General features: G+C 42.5%; 1 long non-coding RNA gene across 1 annotated transcript; it reads right to left on the reverse strand.

Annotated features, from left to right (window-relative positions):
- Positions 1–13117: 13117 nt before the first annotated feature.
- LOC107130637 (uncharacterized) lies at positions 13118–17193 on the reverse strand. The gene is made up of 3 exons (XR_006700427.2): positions 16904–17193; positions 16108–16250; positions 13118–15986 (listed from the first exon to the last, which is right to left on the reverse strand). It is a non-coding gene; the product is annotated as an uncharacterized lncRNA (long non-coding RNA).
- Between the last annotated feature and the right edge of the window lie 483 nt (positions 17194–17676).

Raw genomic sequence — 17676 nt, forward strand, 5'->3', positions numbered from 1 at the left:
GTGAAATGCTTGTTTCCCCATCCTCCCTTACTGCTAAGGGAGTAGCAACCTGACACAAATCCATGGCTCCAAACAAAATACCCTGAGGAACACTTTCCTGCCCAATAAAATGCAGAGCCAGAGCCACATAAGAAAAGACTTTGATCCTTTAAACTCTCCCTTCTCCTTGTTTGAAACAAAGACATAATGCCCAGAGGCACAGCAGCTATCTTGCAATCATGGAGTGATCATCACATGGAAGAATGTCATGATGTTAATGACTACCGCAGAGTAGGAAGCAAGAAGGAGCCTGCATCCCTGCTGTCACCATTGAGCCCTGCAGAGCCTTCACCTAACTACCCTGGACATCTTCATCTGTGTGAGACAAATAAAGCTCCATCCATTTAGGCCTTTGTTAAGTTTGTTCTTATTTGGAGCCAAACACTTTACTAACTACTAGAGAGACGTACAGCTGTGGGTCAGAAGCCAATTTAGGCCAGGCATGGTGCCTCACGCCTGTAATCCCAGCACTTTGGGGGTCCGAGGTGGGCAGATCATGAAGTCAGGAGTTCGAGACCAGCCTGGCCAACATAGTGAAACCCCACCTCTACTAAAAATACAAAAATTAGCTGGGCATGGTGACACACGCCTGTAATCCCAGCTACTCAGGAGGCTGAGGCAGAAGAATAGCTTGAACCTGGGAGGCGGAGGTTGCAGTGAGCCGAGACCACGCCATTGCACTCCAGCCTGGGTGACAGAGCGAGCCTCTATCTCAAGAAAAAAAAGCTAAAGCTAGTTTAACCATGTGGTTATGGAAGCCTTCTCTGAGGAGATGACATTTGAGTTGAGACCTAAATGATAAAAAGGAGCCAGCCATGTAAAGATCTGGGGAAAAGAATTCCAGGCAGAAAGAATAGCAAGTGCAAAGGCCCTTAGACAGAACTAGGTCAGCCATGTTTAAGGAACAGAGAAGATGTGCCTGAAGCACCGTGAATGAGGGGGATTTCAATCATGGTGGAGGCCCCAGAGGGTGGGGGCTAGACCTTGGGTAACCCTCTACGCCTACCCAAAACTCCGAATTTTATTTTAATACCAAGGAGCAGATTTGAGATAGATGGATTTGAGATATGTTTTGGCAGTAAACCCTTCAACAGGACTCATTGATGGAGCAAATGTAGAATAAGGGAAATACAGGTGACTCCTAGATCTTTGTTCTGAACGCTATGTGGAAGATGGAGCCATTGCATGAGTGGGGAAGAATGTAGGAGGTCCAGGTTGGGAAAAGGGAGGGAATGCTGAACCAATTGTATTTTATGTGACATTTGAGATGCCCATTAAAATTGCAAGTGGCAGTGTCATATAGGAAGCTGGATACATGAATCTGAAGCTCCAGGGAGAAATGAGGGCTAGAGACAAACATTTGGAACTATCCACATACTGATGCCATTTAAGTCATGGGTCTGGATGTGATTTCCTGGCCGGAGAATATAGAGAAAGAAGTTGAGGCCAGGTGCAGTGGCTCACGCCTATAATCCCAGCACTTTGGGAGGCTGAGTGGGGAGGACTGCTTGAAGCCAGGAGCTGGAGACCAGCCTGGGCAACACAGTGAGATGCTATCTCTACAAAAAAATAAAAATAATTAGCTGGGTGTGGTGGTGCATACTGTGGTCCCAGCTACTCCAGAAAGTGAGACCGGAGGAGAGCTTGAGCCCAGGAGTTCAAGGCTGCAATGAGCCATGATCATACCACTACCTTTCAGCCCAGGAGACAGAGCAAGAACCTGTCTCAAAAAAAAAAAAAAAAAAAAAAAAAAGTTGAGGCCTGTGATACTTCAACATTTAGACTTAGAATGGAGGTGACAGAACCAGCAAAGGGGACAAAGAAGGAGCATCCAGAGAAGTGAAACAAAATCAGGGAGCTTTGAGAAGAAGCTTTAACAAAGAGGGAGTGATTGGCTCTGTTGAATGATGCTACAAGGTTCAAAAAAAATGAAACAGGAAAGAGCTGTTGGATTGAACTTGTTGGGTGTGTTTGGTTATCTTGCTAAGAGCAGTTTCAGAGAAGAGGAGAAGCAGAAGTCTCATTTTTGTGGGATCAAGACCAAATGGGAGATGAGGAAAGGAAGTACAGACATCTCTTCAGTACTGAGTAATTTCGCTGTGAAGGGAAGCAAGAAAAATGGGACAGCAGCTGCGGGGTGTTTGGGTTAATAGAGGATTTGGGAAGAGTTTTTAGTTAGAGGACAGATCCCACAGCACTTGTCTGCACAGTAATATAAGTTGTGCAGAGTGAAGCGGAGGGTTTGATATGTATTGAGCTCCTACTGCATATTAGACACTTTACAAATTCCCATTAATTCCTCTCAACAAGCCTGAGAGGTGGGAATTTTTATCCTCTTTATAGAAATGAAGGAGGCAATATAATATATTGGTTAGTACTTCAGGTTTGAGTACAACAAAGTCAGAGCTCGCCGCTTGTTAATTGTGTGAGCTTGACCAGTTACTTAACTCTCTTTGCCTCACTTTCTTCATCTGAAAACTGGGAATAAAAACAGTACTTACCTCACATGATTGTTGTGAGGATTAAATAAAATAATCCATCTAAAACAGGTAGCGCAAGGCCTCACATATAGTAATTGCTCAATAAATATTAGTTCTTTTTAGAGATGAGGAAAGAGAACCTCAGAGATTATGTCCATTTATTTAACAAATATGTTGAGCTTCTACTTTTCGCTAAGTACTGTGTGAGGCCAGAGAGTACAGCAATGAAAAAATAAATATCCTTGTCTTCATAGAACTTAGAATCCATAATAATCATGGTCATGGTAATAACAATAAGAGTAAAACCAACAACACTAACATGTACTGACTATGTGCCAGAACACAAAGGTTTAATCGTTTTGAGCAACAAAAGCAGAATCTGTGTTGCTCCATTTTGTCTTTTTATTATGTCATCCTTCCCAGGGGTATCATTTTGCAAGCAGAAGGAAACCCAAGTCTAACGAAATAATCCTCTTGTATGAGGATGTGTGATTGAAAGGAAAACATTAGAGTTGATGAATAACCTCTCTTGCTTTCTCCACTATTTCCCCAAGATCGTATGGGAAACAGATTTTAGGGATTAGTTTTCTCTACTTCCTGACTTGTTTCCCCTTCCCTGGTTTCTTCCCAGGTTGTTTAATTAATTAAGGACACAAACGTGGCTGGCACCACGTTACATACTGTGTGCTATCAAAAATAAGTGTTGTGGGCTGAACTGTGACACCACCCCCAGCAAATTCATCTGCTAAAGCCCTAACCTCCTAGTACCTCAGAATGTGACTATATTTGGGAAAAAAGAGGTCTGGTTTTTTTTGTTTTTTGTTTTTTGTTTTCTGATTCAGAGTCTTGCTCTGTTGCCCAAGCTGGAGTATAGCAGCGCAATCTTGGCTTATTACAACCTCCGCCTCCCGAGTTCAAGTGATTCTCCTGCCTCACCCTCCTGAGTAGCTGAGATTACAGGCACCCGCCACCATGCCCAGCTAATTTTTGTATTTTTAGTAGAGGTGAGGTTTCACCATGCTGGCCAGGCTGTTCTTGAACTCCTAACCTCGTGATCTGCCCAGGTCAGCCTCCCAAAGTGCTGGGATTACAGGCATAAGCGACCGAGCCTGGCCAAAAAGAGTCTTTAAAAAGATAGTTAAGTAAGGCCAGGCGTATGGCTCACCCTTGCATTCCCAGCACTTTGGGAGGCTGATGCGGCAGATCACCTGAGGTCAGGAGTTCGAGACCACCCTGGCCAACATGGGGAAACTCTGTCTCTACTAAAAATACAAAAATTAGCTGGGCATGGTGGCGGGTGCCTGTAATCTCAGCTACTCAGGAGGGTGAGGCAGGAGAATCACTTGAACTCGGGAGGCGGAGGTTGTAATAAGCCGAGATCAGACCACAGCACTCCACTCTGGGTGACAGTGCCAGACTCTGTCTCAAAAAAAAAAAAAGATAGTTTAGTGAAAACGAGGTCATACGGGTGTGCCCTGATCTGTTCTGACTGTGTGCTTATAAGAAGAGGAGATTGGGACACACACAAACACAAAGGGAAGACGATGTGAAGACATAGGGAGAAATGGCCATCTGTAGCCAAGGAGAGAGGCCACGGGAGAAAGCAGCCCTGACAACACCTTAATCTCAGATTTGTAGCCTCCAGAACTGTGAAAAATTGATTCTTGCCACCCAGCCTGTGATCCTTTGTGATGACCACTCTAGCACACTACTATACAAGTAAAACAGACCCTTGGCCTGCGAGATGTCACAGGGATGTGAAGGACATGGGACACGCTCATGGCTAACTGCCTAGCAAGACAGGGCAAATACAGCACCATGTGAGAAGCACTAAGGTTAAATTCCTGGAGTACCAGGGATAAAGAGACCAGTCACGTCCATGGAGGTGGACAGTCAGGAGAGATCTGAGAAAGAAGCCGATTGTAAACTGGGATGAGAATGACTCACTGGGACCTACTGGGTATCAGATGTGAGATAAGGGCATTCCAGAGAGATGGAATGAATCCTTTTTTCTTTTTGTCCATTATTAGTTCACTCTCTTTGCACCTCCTCTTATGTATTAACCTTACCAGAATCTAATCAAATTATCATTCTGTTATTATTTCGTTATTAAGGAGCAAAAGCATCATTATCCCTATTTTTCAGATGAGGAGGCTGGGGCACAGAGAGGCAGGTAACTTGTCCAAGGCTGTACATCTAGCAAGATGGACAGCAGGGTGCACGCCTGGGTGGTTCTCCCGCATTGATCCTGTAACTGAGACCAAGTGTGGTCAAGCAGCAGGTGGACATAGATTGAGGCAGTGTGGAGCAAGCGGTGCACAAGAAGCAAGTACAGCTCCTTTTTCAAGACACACAGGTGGAACTGAAAGGACAGAAGTAGGACAGCAGCCTGCGAAGAAAGGGAAAGCAAAGGAAGTTGTTTTTACTTTGAATGAGGGGAGATTAGAAATTGTAAGTGAAGGTCGGGTGCGGTGACTCACGCCTGTAATACCAGCACTTCAGGAGGCCAAGGCGGGTGGATCATGAGGTCAGAAGTTCAAGACCAGCCTGGCCAAGATGGTGAAATCCAGTCCCTACTAAAAATACAAAAATTAGCCATGGTGGCTAATTTTAGGGTGTGGTGGCGGGCACCTGTAATCCCAGCTACTCGGGAGGCTCAGGCAGGGAATTGCTTGAACCTGGGAGGCAGAGGTTGCAGTGAGCCAAGATTGCGCCACTGCACTCTGGCGTGGGTGACAGAGCGAAACTCCCTAAGAAGGAAGGAAGGAAGGAAGGAAGGAAGGAAGGAAGGAAGGAAGGAAGGAAGGAAGGAAGGAAGGAAGGAAGGAAGGAGGGAAAGAGAAAGAAAGAAAGAAAGAAAGAAAGAAAGAAAGAAAGAAAGAAAGAAAGAAAGAAAGAAAGAAAGAAAGAAAGAAAGAAAGAAAGAAAGAAAGAAATTATAAGTAGGTCAAAGGGAGGAAGGAGGAAAATAGTGAAGATAGTAAAGAAGATAGTTGGCAAAGAAAGGTCATGAAGGAGAGCAGAGGCCTAGGATTTAGTGCCTGCTCAGGGCAGGGAGAGTTTGGGGTGGTGAGGTCAGCGTTGGAAAAATGCGGGATGCCTTGGGATGTGAAAGTGTAGGAGGGCTAAAGGGAAGAGATTAGGAGATGCAGGTGCCGCAGGACTGAAGGTCGCTGGCCCTGTTTTCTTCTTTATTTGTTTTGTTTTACTTTTTTTCTTTTTCCTTCCTTCTTTTTTTCTTTATGTTTCTTTCTGTGACATGCAATGCAAGTGGAGGTGGTGGAGTAGGAGATCTGATGGTAGGTGTGAAGTTTGGGGATTTGGAGAGATAGGACAAGAAAATGACAGCAGAAGAGTCACCACCTTCACGCAGCACAATTCTGTCCAGGAAAGCTCCACAGCAGAGGTGGGGGGTAGAGAAGGCAGCCAGTCATGGGAATCATTGGGGGCTGGGTGTGGAGCAAAGTCAAGGAGAGCAGAGAACCAAGAGTAAGGAGAGATGTTGAAGGAACTGAGCGGGAGAACCAGGCTAGGGACGTGAATAGAATAAGAAAGTGAAGGCTTAGGAGAAACAGGTAGGGTTTCTAGGACTGAGAAGGATCTCATTCCAATAGCCATTGTCAGTTCCTTAATAGAGCTTTCCTTTATATCTTTTTGTATAGATTTTTTTAAATATTTATATGTTTTTTATAGATGTGGTCATGCTCTGTTGCCCAGGCTGGAGTGCAGTGGCTATTCACAGGTGAGATCATAAATCACTGTAACCTGGGCTCCTGGGTTTGAGTGATCCTCCTGCTTCAGCCTCCTGAGTAGGTAGAACTAGAGGCACATGGCACTGTGCCTGGCTAATTTTTTTTTTTTTTTTTTTTTTTTTTTTTGAGACAGGATCTCACTCTGTTGCCCAGGCTCTCATTTTAAATATTTATTTATTTTTATTTGAGACAGAGTCTCCTTCTGTCACCCAGGCTGAAGCACAGTGGAAAGACCACTGTTCATCACAGCCTTGACCTCCCAGGCTCAATTAATCCTCCCACTTCAGCCTCCCAAGTAGCTGAGATGACAGGCACACACCCAGCTAACTTTTGTATTTTTCGTAGAGATAGAGTTTTGCTGTGTTACCCAGGCTGTTCTCAAACTCCTGGGCTCAAGCAATCCACGCTCCTCGGTCCCTCAATGTGCTGGGATTATAGGCATGAACCACCACACCTGGCCTCAGATACTTTAAATGAAGACTTCTAAGCAAATGAAGCATGAGCAGAATTTTGTTCTGTGGCAACGTTCATGATCAGCCTATGAGAAGACATCATGAACAAGGCATGACTAGGTGGGAATGTACCTTTTTACCCAAACATCAGAAATTACGTGGCCAATATGTAAGTTCTTCTTGGGAGGCCACATTTATTTCTTGGAGTCTTCTTGGGAGGCCACATCTCTTCCAGGGATGCAGCTGTTATCCCAAATATTTTTTTATCTTCTCTTGGCACTTTCCTTCACATCTCCTCAGTTGTGCCATATCATCTTTCCTTTCTTTTCTTTTCCGTTTCTTTTCTTTTCTTTCCTTCTTTTTTTTTTTTTTTTTCTTTTTTGACAGAGTCTCACTCTGTCACCCAGGATGGAGTGCAGTGGCATGATCTCAGCTCACTACAACCTCCACCTCTCAGGCTCAGGTGATCTTCCCACCTCAGCCTCCCTAATAACTGGTACTACAGACCCGTGCCACCATACCCTGCTAACATTTGAATTTTTACCAGAGGATAGGTTTTTGCCATGTTGGCCAGGCTGGTCTCAAACTTCTGGCCTCAAGTGATCCACCCACCTCGGCCTCTTAAAGTGCTGGGGTTACAGGCGTGAGCTGCCACACCCAGCCAGCCTACCATTATTCTTTCTGTGTGGATTTGAAGTTGATGGATTTGATTTTTGGAAAAAAAACAAAAACCAGTAAGCATTGTTTGATTCGGCTGAAGTTTTTCCTTTAACAGAAAGCAATGGGGAAATGATTCCCTATTTAATAAATGGTGCTGGGAGAACTGGCTAGCCATATGCAGAAAATTGAAACTGGACCCCTTCCTTCCTACACCTTACACAAAAATTAACTCAAGATGGATTAAAGACTTAAATGTAAAACCCAAAACTATAAAAACCCTAAAGGAAAATCTAGGCAATACCATTCAGGACATAGGCATGGGCTAAGGTTTCATGACGAAATTGCCAAAAGCAATTGCAACAAAAGCAAAAATTGACAAATGGGATCTAATTAAACTAAAGAACTTCTGCACAGCAAAAGAAAGTATCATCAGAGCAAACAGGCAACCTACAGAGTGGGAGAAAATGTTTGCAATCTATCCATCTGACAAAAGATATAGTATCCAGAACCTACAAGGAACTTAAACAAATTTACAAGAAAAAAAAAATTAAAAAGTGGGCAAAGGACATGAACAGACACTTCTCAAAAGAAGACATTCATGTGACCAAGAAACATATGGAAAAAAAAGCTCAACATCCCTGATCATTAGAGAAATGCAAATCAAAACCACAATGAGATGCCATCTCACGCCAGTCAGAATGGCAATTATTAAAAAGTCAAGAAACACTGCTGGGTGCGGTGGCTCATGTCTAAAATTCCAGCACTTTGGTAGGCCGAGGTGAGTGGATCACTTGAGGCCAGAAGTTCGAGACCAGCCTGGCCAATGTGGCAAAATCCTGTCTCTACCAAAAATATAAAAATTAGCCAGGCATGGTGGTGCATGCCTGTAATCCCAGCTACTCAGGAGGATAAGGCAGGAGAGTTGCTTGAACCTGGGAGGCAGAGGTTGCAGTGAGCCAACATCGTGCCACTGCACTCCAGGCTGGGCGACACAGCAAGACTCTGTCTCAAAACAAAACAAAACAAAAAAACCTCAAGAAGTCAAGAAACAAGAGATGCTGGTGAGGTTGCAGAGAAATAGGAATGCTTTTACACTGTTGGTGAGAATGTAAATTAATTCAGTCATTGTGGAAGACCATATGGTGATTCCTCAAAGATCTAGAACCAGAAATATCATTTGACCCAGAAATGCCATTACTGGGTACAGACCCAAAGGAATATAAATCATTCTATTACAAAGATCCATGCACACATATGTTCATTTGCAGCACTATTCACAATAGCAAAAACATGGAATCAGCCCAAATGCCCATCAGTGATAAGGTGAATAAAGAAAGCGTGGTACATATACACCATGGAATACTATGCAGCCATAAAAAGGAACAAGATAACGTCCTTTGAAGAGACATGGATGAAGCTAGACACCATAATCCTCAGCAAACTAACACAGGAACAGTAAACGAAACACCACATGTTCTCACTTATAAGTGGGAGCTGAACAATGACAACACATGGACACAAGGAGGGGAACAACACACACTGAGGCCTGTTGGGGAGTAGGGTAGGGGAAGGGAAAGCATTAGGTAAAATAGTTAATGCATGCTGGGCTTAATACCTAGGTGATGGGTTGATAACTGCAGCAAACCACTGTGGCACTTGTTTACCTATGTAACAAACCTTCGCATCCTGCACATGTACCCTGGAACTTAAAGTAAAAAAAGTTTAGAAAGCATCGTTTGATAAATGAAGTAGTTGACCAAACTGAGTAATGTATTTTTGGCCAAGAATAAAATGACAAGGCTGGGTGCAGTGGCTCACACCTTTAATCCTAGCATTTTGGGAGGCCAAGGCGGGAGGATCACTTGATGCCAGGAGTTCGAGACCAGGCTAGCTAACCTGGTGAAACTCCATCTCTACTGAAAATACAAAAATTATCTAGGCATGGTGGTGGGTGCCTGTGATCACAGCTGCTCGGGAGGCTGAGGCAGGAGAATTGCTATAGCCTGAGAGGTGGAGGTTGCGGTAAGCAGAGATCAGGACACTGCACTCCAGCCTGGGTGACAGAGTGAGACTCTCTCTCTCTCTCTCTCTCTCTCGCTCAAAAAAAAAAAAAAGGAAACCTAATCCCAATTTTATAAATTTTCTTCACAGAAAAATACACATGGCCAAATAAAACAAAATTAAAACATCATCTTTGATATTGAGTTAGAGGAAAAATCAAATTTTCTTAATTGTATTCAATTTATTTTCACTCAAGATGTTATTTTTACTAGGATGCTTACTGTGTAAGGGAGGTAATAAATGTCAGTAGGTAATAAATCTGAGATAAATTTACCAAAAAACAGTTTATCTTCTAAAAAGAAGCTGCTCCTTAGTCTAGTCTAGAGAGGGTCCCAGTGAAGGAGTCAGCAATCCTAACAAATCCAGGAGTCTGGCCTCACGCTGTCATTAAGCCACCATGGGTTTCCAGGCAGGTGCCACAATCAGCGCAGCCCCTGAAAGCTTCTGCCCAGCTCTCAAGACGTGTAATAGTTTCTTACTCTCTCTTACCTGTGCTGCAAAATTCCCTTTCTAAGCACTTCAGTAAGCATCTTTAGTCCCTGTATTAGTTCATTTTCATACTGCCAGGAAGAAACATCCAAGACTGGGTAATTTATAAAGAAAAAGAGATTTAATGGATTCACAGTTCCACATGGCTGGGGAGGTCTCACAATCATAGCTGAAGGTGAAGGAGGAGCAAAGGCACTTCTTATATGGTGGCAGGCAAGAAAGCATGTGCAGGAGAACTGCTCTTTATAAAACCATCAGCTCTCATGAGACTTATTCACTGTCTCAAGAACAGCATGGGAAAAACCGCCCCCCTGATTCAATTACCTCCCACCGGGTCCCTCCCATGACATGTGGTGATTATGGCAACTATGATTCAAGATGAGATTTGTGTGGGGACACAGCCAAACCATATCGGTCCCTAATTTCATTATGGAACTGAAATATGTCATTTATTTCTACGTAAAGAAATACCTTAAAAGTTATTTACTTTAGTTATCCTTCACTCATTAAATCATGAGAAAAGATAATAAATGATAAATGTGGTTCACTGTTATAAAATAAATTATCTTCCTAGCTAGTTTGTTTTATTTGCTCAATTCAAAATTTGAACAGTATAATCAGTATATATTTTTGGTATTTATATGAAATTAGTACTTCATAAATATGAATCATGCTATTAACTGGGTATACTGTGATGTTCTCTAATCACTGTCATTTGCATACTACACAATTCTTATCTTCAATAGTCAAAGGATTGAAGAAAATTTTGGAGAGTGTACTGCACATACCATATTACAGCTTGATCTTTAAACACGTGTAAGAAAAGCTGTCTACAGGAAAACATTTCCACCTCCATCAAGCTAACAAATTCCAGGAGAAACTCATTTTAAAAACCCCATAGTGTAGAAAGAAGATTATGAGATTGCTTTACTTCAAACAGAATGAAGACGTTTAAAAAAAGTTTTCAAATTTGGGCATCTTTCACCCCTCACCCCCACATTCATCTGGATTACTTCTTTTTTCTATGAAAATAGGGGGAAAAATAAGTTTTTATTTAAATATGCAAAAGCAAAAGATAATGTAATAAGGGTTATAACTGCTATTTATAAAACATTTGAGATAATAAATCATGTGGATCTCTTAGGAAAGCAATGAAATAGTGCATCATTTTGCTATGTCTCTTTGGTCAGTGTTTTTAACACTTGGGTTTTAAGGGGGTTGGCTCTGACAGTGGCCGTTCAATGTGTAAAGCTCCTTAACACCAGTCCCATAACAGACCACACTTCCTGGAAGAGGTAAAGCTATCTAAGAATATGTGTCTTGCAGAGGGATTCATGGAATCTGTCTTCTGAAATGATATCCAGCTTTAACCATGGTAGTTTCTTCTGGAGGCATAAAACCGTGATTTTCTTCTTTCTCAGTAATTCATGCTAAACCAAGAAGTCATTTGGGAGTAGAAAAAGTCAAGAGTGTTTATGGTTTTGTTCAGATGAGGAATCAACCATCAGGAAAATGAAGAGAATTTACAGCAAACTGATTTTTAATACTTTTCTGGTGGACTTCCCTTGTACAGTCTGATTTCCCACTATTTTCCCCAAGTAAATGCTTGTGCTCTGGGCATGCTGATCTGTCCACAGCAGTTCTCAAAGTGTGAGTTTCCAGACCAGGTGCACCAGCATCACTAGGGAGCTTGCCAGAATGCAACTCATCACACCTCATACCAGACCTGCTAAATCAGAAAGTCTGCTGTGGAGCTCAGGGACATGTATGTTATTAACACGTTCTCTGAATGAGTCTGATGCACACTGAAGCTGGAGAACCACTAGTCTGCGGCATGTGGCCTGTCTTGTTCTCAGTTCATTCATTTTCTCCTTTCTTTTAATGACTTTCCTTCAGCCCTAAGCATCTAACTAAACATCATCCCCCTCAAATCTGGTCTCGCTATTTCACCAAACTTCGACAACTCTTTACTTGAAATCATGTTTATTTATCACCTACACACCACAATTAAATGTTACCTAGGTCTGCAGTGATTTAAGATCATACATGTCTTACATTGTTCTCTAAGTTATTTCTATCCTGTGTTTGTTTCATCACTTCAACTCAAATGAAGGCCTCTTGAAGGCAGGACCTATGTCTTATAGATAGCTCCCAACTTACAATGGTTCAACTTAACATTTTCCAACTTTACAATGGTATGAAAGGAATATACATTCAGTAGAAAGCAGTGTGATTCTCTTTCTCAATGCTGGGCAGTGAGCCACAGCTGCCAGGCAGCTACAGGATCATGAGGGTAAACAACTGATATTCTACAGTGCACTGTGTTGCCAGATGATTTTGCCCAACTATGGGCTAATGGAAGTGTTCTGAGCATGTTTAAGGTAGGCTTGGCTAAGCTATAATGTTCACTAGGGTAGGTATATTAAATGCATTCTTTTTGTTTTTGTTTTTTGGTTTTTGGTTTTTGGTTTTTTTTGAGACGGAGTCTTGCTGTGTTATCCAGGCTGGAGTCAGTGGTGCGATCTCGGCTCACTGCAACCTCCACCTCCCGGGTTCAAGTGATTCTCCTGCCTCAGCCTCCTGAGTAGCTGGGATTACAGGCATGCACCACCACACCCAGCTAATTTTTGTATTTTTAGCAGAGATGGGGTTTCACCGTATTGGCCAGGCTGGTCTTGAACTCCTGACCTCAGGTGATCTGTCCCCCTAGGCCTCCCAAAGTGTTGGGATTACAGGCGTGAACTACCGTGCCCGGCACCTAAATGCATTTTCATCTCACAATATTTTCATCTTACAATGGACTTATCAGGACATAACTTCTTTGTAAATTGAGAGGCATCTATACATTATTTTACTTCCCATAGCGTGTATCAGTGCTTAAGCTACATAAGTACTAAGAAAATGCCCACATTTTTGTTGCTTTTGTTCCCCCTCCTAAATGCTTCTTTCTTCTTTCCACCAACTTCCATGTATCCAAATTCCACCTATTTTTCAAGTTTCAACTCAAATGGCAATTTCTCTGATCTGGCTTATTCTCTATAAAGAAATATTTTTCTTGCTTGGAAAAACCATAGAATGTAATGGTATCTTTTTGTTTTTCTGCTTCATACTACAGTCATTTGTACATGTATTATCTCTCTCATCACTGAAAATGGAAATAATTGTTCTAACCCACTGCTTTTTTTTTAAAGGAAGAAAATAATTTTAGCATGCCTCAGGGTATGGGCGTATAATTAGTTTATTTTCCCTAATATTTATACCTCTGATTTTTTGTAATTCGTCTATTTACACAGGAAGTAACTCTCACGTTTCAGAGAGATAGTCTTTTTCCTAGGTACACTGAGGGTCTTGAACAGGATCTGTGTGCTGGAGACAATTGTTCCAATTTGTGTGGTCTAATGAGTGGTCTCAGAAGATTAGACATGAAGTAACGGGAATCTGCAGGAAATCGAGCCACAAGGAAACCAGGGCAACTTTAAGTCACATTGGTAAAAAGGAAAAGAGCCTCACCTCAGGGTAAGGACCAGTAGCAGAAGGCTTAATTGTTACCATGTCGCGGTGTGAACCCACTGGTGCGGCTGCCTGGGCTAATGGGAACCTGATGTAGCCAGCTTCCCGAAACACACCAGTCCCGACTTCAAACACTGCAGCCCAGTCTTTAGGAGGGAGCAGACTGGATTCACAGTCACAGGTTTATTTCTTCTCCAACAAACGAGATACCTCCCCGCCTCCACCCCATCAGCTACAACGGGCCGCACCAGGACCCAAGCAGGACTCTGAAACCACCCCTCCTGTTTTGCCCACTTAATACTTAATTCTAACCTCCCACTCCGTATTCTGCATAAAAGTCTTCTGGACTTAGCAACCTCCAAGAGCCCCTGGCTTTCTGAGCTTGCAGACTCAGGAGTGAGAGAAAACTCACAGGTCATTTGCCAGCATATCCCACTTGGCCATCTGGGAATGCATCCCAGGTCTACATATGTGTGTCATGAAAGCAGGTATTGAGAATTCATCTTGGATGAGCATGGACAATGCCAGGACGGAGGGTCCATGGGTGAGCCAAAACCTTCCAGGTCTGGCTCTCCTGTTCCTACCTGCATCTTTCACTTCTGTTTTACCACCAGCTCTTGACAAGAAAATGTCAAAGTAGCAGGCAATGAAACCCTCAGCTTATGTGCCTGGTAAAGGGTTTCCAGTCCCTGGTATTTGAGGTCAGCTCAAGGCCTGGGGCAGGCCAGCATCGCCCCAGGGCTCCTCTCTGAAAAGAAGGGGTGTTCTGGAACTTAGAGCTTCCTGAGCTCTTATTCCTACTCCAACCCCCGGAGACAGCCTCGGTGTTTTTCCTCTGCTGAGATTTCTCAAGTTCCCTTTTTTACATCCCTTATCGACATGTAAACTCCACACTAGGGTGAAAAGGTAGGTGTTTAAGATAGACGGCAACAGCTGGGATCAACTGCCTCTTAAAAGGCTGTCTTGATGAAATGCATCTCTTTATATTTGGGGCATTTGTAAGCAGAATGGGAATGAAACTTGAGAAGATTATGTGATAAGCAGACCATATCCTGTCAAGAGCGGGAGTGTTTCTCTAATAACACAAAGATGAGCTTCTAGATAGCCCACCAGATAGCCAGCCGTCTTCCGCCCAGCGTCTCCCATCATAAATCTTCATTCTTACTCAGGTTTTCTGTAGATTTTTGAGGATAGAGCTCATTTCCCTGGGGAGACGGGCCTAAGGAAAGATCTGGAATTCCTCCAGTTAAAAAAAAAAAAAAAAAAAACACCATTCTGCTTAATCAACATTTACTCCATCAGAATCAATATCCTGCAGAGGGTGGTTTACATTTTTCTCAAGTCTGTTTGCAGGTGGCTGGGCAAAGATACAGTTCCTGACCTGGATTTTCTGAAAAGGAAAAGAAAATATTCCTCAGAATAGAAAAAAAAAAAAAAAAAGCCAACTGAACTCCACTTTTTACAAATAAGCTTCCTTTTGTGAGATATTCTGCCTAGGTTTGCACTCCTAACAAATTTCAGTAAGCTGATATAGTTCAAGAACATCTTTTCTCCCGGAGTTCCCTGTTATTTTTCAGTAGCAGGGCTCAATCATTTACCAAGCATCTGTTAAGTTATTGGTCCTCTTGGAATCTTCATTTCTTTATCCCTGATAATAGTTCCCAACCTGTAGTTTCTAAATGAAATAGTATGTATAAAATTACCTAGCCCGCGTTGGACACTCAAGAACAAGTTTCTCACCTCTTTCTTGATTTATCCATTGAATGGATAAGAGGAGAATGGGTTTTGGAAGTTGAACTAGGTTCAAGTTCTTGCTCCTTTACTTTTCACAGGCTGCCTCTAAGGCAAAACCCTTAGCCTAGTATGTTCCCTGAACTCCAGTCTCCTCATCTGTAAAAGTAGGATAATGATAGTTTTCTTCATTTCAGAGAGGGCTAAAGAGAACCAAATGAGCGAATATAAACTTTGTAGGAGGCATTTGAAACCATAAAGCACATAAAACTTGTTAGTTATAATAATTAATACTCTTCGCAATGGAATAAAATGCATCAAATACTATTATACATAACCACAAATATGCTTAAGAAGTTAAAAATCAATTGTTTCTTAATTCATAGAAACCAATTATGATGCATCTTGTTCTAGTTTTGCTAGATTCTTTAAGATTTTGACTCTTTTGAAGGAAGGCTTTTGTAGAGGGGCTGCACCAACTGAAATGCTCAAAGCACGTATTCTTTGAGCTACAAGGAAGAAACCCAGAAAATAAAGGTCTCTTGAAGTCAAATATATGGATACTCAAATAATTTAAGAAAGTCCGAGTAGACTTATTGTGTTCATGATGCTCATCTTTCCGTTTGAGCTCCCCGTGCTTCCTGAGCAGGATCACGCGCCCTGGGACCCAGTGTAGGTGGAACAGCTGGGGATCCTCCCAGTCTCCTGATGTCATAGCTTATCAGTGTTGACGGACAGAGCACACAAGGCCTTTCCTGCCTTGCTGACCAAACAGAAGACACACTTCTCGGTTTCCACCGTGCTCTTTTCTTCTTGCAAAGGAAAGAACAACTTTGTTTATGACACTGAAATATATAGGAAGCAATGGATGCATTAATGTCACTGGGGAAATTCCATCCCTGAATGTCAGTGTGACCTAATTGCATTACCTACCTAGTTCTTACGAACTCCAAATTCCAAGGCAGGCAACTGTTGATCATCTGCAGAAGAAATACCATCGATCTTAGGAAAATCATAAACACTCAGGACCCTCCTTTTTGTTTATTTTAACTGGAAGAGTAGGAAGTTGGAACCATCTGTGAATTAGAGAATGTACATATTAGATAAAGCAACTACACATGCTACAAATGGAACACACGCGCACACACACACACACACACACACACCCCACAATCCATTGGTTGTAAATTTGAAAGAAATAAGTTAATCTTATGTAAATTTTGGTTTGGGGTTGACCATTCCACAGATTTCCAAATATATATATGTGACAAGGTTTTAGTGGAATCTCATTTTTGCTAATTTACATCTCAAAAGCAAAGGTAAGCATAACCCTGAAGAAGTCTGAATTCACTTCCATATAATTAATAGATAAAAATCAATAAATTCATTTGTTGTTTCTTCCATAAATATTCTGTAAGTGCTGGGCGGTAGTGGCACATGTCTGTAATCCCAATTATTCAGGAGGCTGAGGCAGGAGAATTGTTTGAGCCTGGGAGGCAGAGGTTGGGGTGAGCAGAGATGGCACCACTGTGCTCCAGTCTGGAAAACAGAGTGAGAATATGTCTCTAAAAAAAAAAAAAAAAAAGACTTTAAAGGCTCAGCTCAAGCTCCCTTCCTTTAGGAAAATCTTGCCCCTGACTGCCAACAGTCAGGTGTCCCTCCACTCTGTTCTTCCAAAAGCTGTGCACAGCTCTAACCCTTGATTGCACACTGGACTCTAACGTCTTACTTGTGTGTTTCCTCTCACCAGAGGGGCTCCATCAATGTTTGTTGAATGAATGGATGAATGCATCAGTGGAAGGAAGGAGTCAATCTGTCTGGGTTGAACCGGGACTTCTCCACTTCCTAGCTGTGTGCTCTTGGGCAAAATACTTGATCTCCCTGTGAATCTGAAAAACAGTAGTAATATTTATACACACCTCATAAGGCTGTTGCCATGATTAACTAAGTCAAAACACATAAATCCATTAGAACAGTGCCTGGAAAATAGCAGGTGTTCAATAAATGTTAGCAATTGTTATTCTTATCTGACCTTATCTCTCATCATGGCTCTACACACAGTCTAGAGCCCAAGCAGGGTTACTTCCCTTCTTGGCCTCTGCCACAATTTCCCCTGCCTACTTCTCCTCTCCACCCCCACGCCCATGCTTTCACACATGGTATGAGAACCTGGACAGCCTTACCATTTCTTTTCTTCCTAGCAAACTTTTCTTGTATTCTTAAAGGCTCAGCTCAGGTGCAGTGAGTCACGACTATAATCCCAGCACTTTAAGAAGCAGCGGTGGGTGGATCATTTGAGGTCAGGAGTTCAAGACCAGGCTGGCCAACATGGTGAACCCTGTCTCTACTAAAAATACGAAAATTAGCTGGGCGGTAGTGGCACATGCCTGTAATCCCAATTATTCAGGAGGCTGAGGCAGGAGAATCGCTTGAGCCTGGGAGTCAGAGGTTGGGGTGAGCAAAGATAGCACCACTGTACTCCAATCTGGGCAACAGAGTGAG

The sequence above is a fragment of the Macaca fascicularis genome, chromosome 8 (genome assembly GCF_037993035.2).
Source record: "Macaca fascicularis isolate 582-1 chromosome 8, T2T-MFA8v1.1".
NCBI classification, from domain to species: Eukaryota; Metazoa; Chordata; class Mammalia; order Primates; family Cercopithecidae; genus Macaca; species Macaca fascicularis.